Raw genomic sequence first — 8,133 nt, forward strand, 5'->3', positions numbered from 1 at the left:
ATATGACTTGTTCCTGTGCTTTTGTTGTACAAAACAAACATAACCCACCATCTGAAACGAATGGAAAAAACTCACTCCTCACTATTATCAATACATTCGACAATGACTGCCTCAGGTCCTATGCCAGGTCCTGGACGGGATGGGGAATGTTTGTAGAACATCTGAGCTGAGTCTTTAAGTTCTTTGGGCCATCCCTTATGTTGAACCCTGGAATGAATCACATATACTCTCTGTTTGCCTGTCTCACTTTTAGTTCCAAAACGCAGCCAAATGGAACCTCCTCCAGAATGCTTCCCCTGACTGGATGCATTCCAGGCTGAATTGTTTGGGATTCCATGAAGGAAATTTATAGGGAGTGCTCTTGGGATGGCTACTTGTAGAAGGGAGCAGAAGAAAGCAGAATGGATAGAGGGAGAGGCTGAGCAGCAATGCAGCCCCAACAAAGGCCTCAGCACCCCCACGGACCTGTTCCAAACTGCAGTGAGTGGGCCAGGGCTTTGAGCTCCCAAGCTGAATCAGTCACTGGATGCAAGCTGCCCCTGGGAGGTGAGACGTTGGGTGAGACAGTTATCTTCAGCTAAGACAATCCCCAGAGAGAGCTGTCAGCTGCTGGCTATCTCTGGAAGCACTCCCCGGAGCTGGGGAATGAGCCCTTTCTTCCCAAAAGGGGTTTTGGGCAGTGCAATAGCATCTACTACATACTCCAGCCTAGATTTTATCAGTAATAAAGAGATGTTGATTTCCATATGCTTGCATCCTATCTCTCAATTGGTATATTATATGGGTGGGAGAAGAGAAAGGAAATGTATTGGGCCCCTGAACTCTCAACCCTATTAAAATCTGTTTTATCCAGATTGGGAGGCTCTCCTCTTATATTCCACAGCTCTGAGTCCTTTCTTCATTGCTAAGCATTCTTGCTGTCAAGGCTGGAAGTCAACAAATATTGGCAGAATTGATGATAAAGCAGTGAGTCAAAAAATGTAAAGCGACAATCATGGAATAATGGCTGAAGAGTTGGAGACAGGACAGGAATTGAGCTTATTTCCAGAGTGGCCTGAGCCTATTTTGATTTTCTTTTCATATATATTCTCACCTGAGGACATTTTTCATTGCTTTTAGAGAGGGGAAGGGAGAGAGAGAAACAAGGGAGTTGCAAAAGAGAGTCACCAATTGCCTTCTGTACACGCCTGACTGGGGATCGTACGTCCCAGACTAGGGATTGAATCTACAACCTAGGTATGTGCCCTGACCAGGAATTGAACATGCAACCTCTTGGTTATGGGATGGCACTCCAACCAACTGAGCCACACCGGCCAGGGTGCCCCAGGCTTAGTTTGAGACAAATTTTGATCCTTCTGCACCAGAGAAGAGAGAAGAGGGCAGGCAGATTTCAGCTTCACCTGCGAGAGCAGCAGGGAGTTGTCTCCTTGGGCTGTCAGGTGGATCTGTTGCCATCGTCAGTTGAGTACAATCTATCTTAACAAAATGTAGCCAGTCGTCCTGCTGACTGTCGGCTTGCTCCAACCAAGCCGAACGCGAGACATACTGAGCAGAAGTGCCTATTTGAATGAATTCTGGGATTACACAGTGGATTTGCAAACATGTTCTCAATTAAAGGCTGCTCTCAGGAAACTGCAGCTGCCTTTCCACCCTAGAAAGAAAATATCCACAAATCCAGCTTCAAACAGAGAACTGAACTTGTATTTCAGGCTCATAACAGATTTTTATCAAGGGTTTCTAAGTCTCCAGGGTATTTTTCAGATATCTCATTGAAAATTTATGAAAACTTTCATGAATTTAAAGAACTGTAAACAAATCCTAACTCACTTTAGGAGGGTTATAGTAATGGCACAAGTGAAGCAACTCTGAAGCTATTGTGTATGTATTATAAGATTGAGAAGGAGTGAATACATTCAGGCTCAGGTTTTCACTATGGAAGAAGGGACATACAAATATGGATTGATAAACATGTGAGGTGATGATGTGTTAATTACTTAGATGATGGGAATTCTTTCATAATGCATGCATATATCAAACCACCATAATGTACACTTAAAATATCTTATAATTTTGTTTGTTGATTATACTTCAGTAAAATTAAAATGAAAAAAAATTGGATTGGGAAAAGGCAAGAAAAAGTCCCATGGGATGGCAATGGAGATACCAGTGTAAACGCGTGATTTCTAAAATATGTATATGTGCGTGGATATGCATGTTTTATGTGCACATACATATGAATATGTGTGTGTATTTCCTAGATCTGTCTACTAAAGGATCAAGAAGCACACATGTCCACTCCTAATGAGCACACCTATGGCTAAGAACATTCTCCACTAAGGGGAAACAGGTTTCTCAGAGAAATGGCAAATTCCAGGGCTGAGGTCAGGTAGGGACGACATGAGCCTCAAATATCTTGTTATGCCAGGAATGAGTGACAGAGGGTGAGAGTGAGAGAGAAGATATAAGCGTGCTATTGGGGCAAGTCACAAGGACACAGGAGACAGATTAGAGGGACTCCCACTGGCCAAACCAATTGAGTACAGTAACGGATTATAAAGCATTGGGAAAAAACAAGAATTTGTACTTCCTTACCAATAAAAAATAGGTAGATAGGTAAATAAATAAATAAATAAATGGAGAAGGGAGAGCTCTAGCTTACAATAAAATGCCAAGGACCAGCAGATAAATGTGGAGAGAGGGCTACAGTTGAAAAATACTCATTTTGCAACCATTATGATAAAGATCGACTAGGCAAAAACCACCGATGGAAGCTAAATATAGGAGGAAATTTTGACTAAGAGCAGAATATCTGAATCATCTTTAAATGACTCCCACACAAATTGTTTGTTACAAAGAATAAAAAGGAGTAATTATAGGGTGGAGAAGTCAAACAACATCTCAACTGGGTGGTCAAAATTAACATCACCAAGAGGGACAAGTAGACATCATAAGTTTCCAGATGTGACACCCTGAGAAGGACACAATGTCACCTATGCAGTGTTCTGGCCAAGAATGAACACCCTCAATCTAATTATGAGGAAACATCAGATAAACCTAAAATGAAGATCATCCTGTTTTTAACACAGAGGGGAAAGGAATTTAGTTCTCCGAAAATGGCAATATCATAAAAGGCAAAGAATAGACAAAGGAAAGTGGATAAAGAAGACCAAACGCCAAGGGCAGATGATAAGAGTTAGGGAGAATGTATAGAAACGGACGCTCAGACGTGGCAGATAGAATGTAGAATGGTGCAACTGCTTTGGGAAACAGTCCGACAGTTCCTCAGACTTCCAACACTGAGTTACGATGTAACTCAGCAATTGCATCCCTACATGTACACTCAAGAGAAATGAGAATATACGCATATGTCCATATAAAAGCTTGTACATGAATATTCATGGAAACACTATACATAATAGCCAAAAAGTATATAACAGGCAATAGGCAAATGCCTATGAATTAAAGTGTAGATAAATACAATGTGGTGTATGCATCCAAGGGGTTATTATTTGGTGGTGGAAAAGAATGAAGCCCTGATAGATGCAACATGGATGGCCCTTGTAAACATTTCACTAAGTGGGAGAAGCCAGTCACAAAAGACTGTACATTGTATGATTCCATTTATATAAAATGTTCAGAACAGGCAAATCTGTACGGACACAAAGCAGTTTTGTGATTGCTGAGGACTAGAGAAGGGTGTGGGTGGTGATTTCTGATGGGGGAAGGGTTTATCTGGGGCCATAAAAATGTTTAAACTTTAGTTGTCATGATGGCTCCACAATTCTGGGGATACACTAAAAATAATTGAACTATATGCTTTAATTGGATGAATTTTATGGTCTGTAAGTTATATTAATATCTTAATAAAGTAGTTTTAAAAGTCTGATGTTGTTTATTCAAAATACCTGGGTAGCAACAATATTTAGTAGTATAATTTCTCTCCATAAAAAGCAATTTAAAAAAATAAAAAAATAAAACACACACACACATGGACAGATTGAGAAGCATGGAGGCCACTTGTGACCTTGGAAGCAGAAGCTTTAGTGGAGAAATAAAGACAGAAGGCAGACCGGACTGGCTCAGGGGGATGGAAGGTAAGGATGTAGAGCACATCTGTAGTGTAGACAGCTCTTTGAAGGAGCTCTGCATGAAGGAAAGCAGAGAGATGGAATGAGAGCTAGTGGCATGTGGGGGCCGGAGAAGACTTTCGTTTCAATCAATAGGTATGTTTGAATCACAGTTCCAGACCCACACACTGCATTTGGTTGTTATGTCTCTTAAAACTCTTTAGGCTAAAGTTTCTCTTTCCCAAGCCCCTACCTTAATTTTTGACGCCAATGTTTCAGGGCAATAAGACCCCACTGTCCTGTAAAGAACCGTGACTTCTAGATTAACCTTTTTATGTCCTGGTGGTAGAATTTAACTTGCTCACTCTCCCCCGTAATTCTTGTAAGCTAGAAGCTGGCCTTAGACATTTGAACCACTTCAGCACTCTTGGCAGTGATTCTTTGAGGTGGTGCTGTGTACTTCGCTTTGGGCCACATTGAGAGGCCACGGCTGATTGTCCACTCTTGGCAATGCCAAGGTTGATCGCTGGGCTCAAGGGGTTGTCCTGCCCTTCTCTAGGGCATAGCAACCATGAAGTAAGTTATCATCTGCCAGCCACTCCACTGAGGAGATACAACATAAATAAAAAATTCTCTCCCTGCCCTTGAGAGAACTCAGTGGGGTGATAGAAAAAAAAAATGTCAATTGCTTTGGTCTTACCCTATAAATGCCTTCCATCTGTGTAGGTTCACAGCCTTATAAATACTTATAAGACACAGCCTGGGGGCCAGGAAGTGCTAACATTATCTCCTAAGACTTCGTGTTGCTCAGAGCCTGCACGCAGCCTTCTGGAACTGCTGGGCACCATGTGCTCTCCTGTTCTGCCTAAAGAAATGAGTTTAATAACCATAAGACACCCAGGTTGAGTCCGCTTTCAGCTCTGTAAAGTTTGACTTTATAATTCAATGCGCAGTTGAAGTTCTTGTTTTGTGTGCAGATTTTAACAAGTTAAAAAACAAAACAAAACAAAACTGTCTTCCCATGGAGTGAAAGGGTCTTACATGCAGTTGCTTTAAAATGTCTATGTCTTAAGTGCCATGCGGCTACATGTGAATGGGAAGGCAAGTCAGCACTTGGCAAAATTAGAATTTTAGAATTGGGTCAACTCAGCTTTTGTGTGCTGTTCAAATGCCTCACCCTTCCATGGCTCTCACTCTGCGCAAAGCCCTCAACAAGACTTCTCTGCTTGAATTCAAGAGTATTTTGTACTCAGGCCTTGTGTGTGGGATCAGTGAAAACGGGGAGTGTAACTCGCCACTAGTGCTGACACCCCGGAGAAAGGACGTCAAGTGTATTCTGAGGTTCTGTATCCTTTAAAAGAGGCTCTGCTGAGTCACCTGGTGTCAGGTATCCTTGGAGGTGAACAGAGTGCGAGCAGCTGAGGGCCTTTTTGCCACAACAGGGTGGACACTTCACTCAGGGCCACTTATTCCTCGGCATATTTTTATTATGGACATAGACACCTTTAATAAGTGATGAAAGCACTCTTTATTGCAAAATCTCCCTCTGTTTGCATTTCTAGCAATGCTTCCTAGCCAGTTTTGGAGCTGGAACAAATTCTTTCCTCCACCTGCCCCTCCTTCCCCTTTTCTCCTGAATGCCATGCCAGCCCTGGAGACTGGAACAACAAATGACACATCCTCCCTGCTGTTTCTCCTCAGTGCCCCACCCACCGCCTCGGGGACCTCTTCCATGGAGAGGTCACCCTGGTCCTCATCAGGGCCCAGGGCCTTCCCCACAGGTTCAGTAGAACAGGGTTCCCTTGATAGCTGCCCTGGAGCCTGAAGAGATCAAAAGGGGGGATTTGCCTCCCTCCTCACCTGCACTGGAGCCCAACCAGCCACCAAAGGCCAGCAGCTGCTACAGAAGTTGCATCATCCTCAGTCACCTAGTTTGACACAGTCTTTTTTCTGTTTTGTTGTTAACCTTATATAACTTTGGCTCGTGTACAATACAACTCATTGGGAGGCCTCCAGACTTGTCTGTTTGGGGATTCATGAGAAAATTCAGAAGAATATCCAAATGAAGGAAAATGTAAATCCCAGTTGCTAGGGTGGTAGGGTTAAGGTGAGATCAGGATGGTTTTGCATATGCTTGCATATCTGACATCTACGACACATATGTATGCCATGTATACCTCCCGTGACTCTGAGGTAATAGTTGCAGTGGGAAAATCAGCAGAGTTATGGTGGGTATTTTCCCAGCTGGGTTTTTTTTTAATCATTTAAATTAAGACATTTTGATTTATTTGCAGTTTCTTGCATCTGGGTCATAAATTAATATTTTATTAAAACAAATTTACAAACTCTTAAGAGTCAGATGCTTTCCCACTGCATCATATGTGTATCCTTTGCATTAGAAAGAGGGAGCAAAAGAGACCTATAAAATCTAAACCATTATGGAGAACCTCCAATGTGCTCAGCCTTTTTCTAGGAAGGCAGGTTGGTGTAGCTTTTCCTACTGCACCAGGGGTCAGGTTCTAAGCCAACCACTTGTCACTCCTGTACAGGTAGCACTATACCTCCTCATGCATAATTAGGGAAGATAACACCTAGCACTAATAAGTGTGTTGAGAGACTTAAAAAAGAGAGCACATGTACAATATTGGCCCCTAGTGAGTGCTTATTACCCATTAGTCCTCTTTCCTATCATATTAAAATGTGAATGCTTTTTAAGAATTCATTAAATCAGTACAGTTACATGAGCTTTGAAGTTCAACTCCCTGAGGTTAAATCCTGTGTCCCTCTCTTATAAGCCCTATGACCTTGAACACGTTCATTATGTTTGCCATGTCCAAATTTCTTTATCTGGAAAGTGACTGAAGGTAATGGCAGTACATATCTCATTAGGCTGTTGTAGGGTTTAACTGAGATAACAGTCTCTGGCATCTAGTAAGTGCTCAATAAATATGAGCTACTATATTCCAGAAGCTGAGAAGTATGAGAGTTGGGACCAAATTGTACTTTCTACTTGACTTTGTCATTACAAAAAATTTTCTCAATTGTAAAGAAAAATGCTGTCACTTTTCCCTAAGTGGAGCAAAACTGGCCCATTATGCAGGTGCTTGAGTTGAAATGTGCCACCAGGAAGCCTTACTTTTGATGGATTGTGGGAAGTTCTGTACAGCATGCAACCTGTGAAATGAAATAGGTTACGTTTTTGTAAACTCTTCCTACTCTGAGGTTAGTGCCATTCAGGGTTCTCCAGGGACAATGCATGCTTTTGTTGGGGATTGACATTTAAAAGTGTTTGATTGTTCAGTACACGTTGTTTGAAGAGTTGCTTTACTACAATTTAATGGCAAATTCCACTCTGGATTTCCTGCCAACAAATCTATAAAGCTTTGTTTGAGACTGAAAGCATTCAGAAGTTTTTTTGTTTTTTTTTTTAAGTGGGAGGTGCTGGGTGTACATTAAAAAGAAAAAGGAAAAAAAGGAGGAGGAGGAGAAATCCTGTGGGTGTAGGATGAGTGTTTGATGTAAGAACTGGCTGGTCGGCTCCAGAGTTAAGCAATTAAGAAAGCTTTAAAGGGCCAAGATGAAGAGTGGGGCATGGCAAGCAAGCAGCTCCATCAACGCCCAACCCAGAAGACACAGACTGGACTCCCTGCCTTTCATTCAACAACTTGGTTCCTGTTTTGAGGTGATATGCTGACAAAGCAACTTCGAGGTCATTCTTACCAGAATGTAACATTACATAACACCGGCTCAGCATGGCCTGTTGTGTGTGTCACAGGTTAATATCCAAGACTGACATTTCAGTGTTAGGCTCAAGAAATAAGCATGCAGTGGTTTTCATGCCAGTGTTTGCAGGTGGCACCTGGTTAAAGAGCATTTCAGGCCTGTGTCCCTAAGATTGTATTTGTGTAAACTATCCTATATCCATGTTGAAATAACACAGATTAAAAATAAAAGTGTCCATTAATAGACGGCTTTTTAAAGCTGGATAATATCATACATAAAATGTCAAGTGAAAGGAGATGTTGCAAAAGGATATGCAACTGTATGAATCAATATATGTGAATTT

This window comes from Desmodus rotundus, chromosome 5, assembly GCF_022682495.2.
Source record: "Desmodus rotundus isolate HL8 chromosome 5, HLdesRot8A.1, whole genome shotgun sequence".
NCBI classification, from domain to species: Eukaryota; Metazoa; Chordata; class Mammalia; order Chiroptera; family Phyllostomidae; genus Desmodus; species Desmodus rotundus.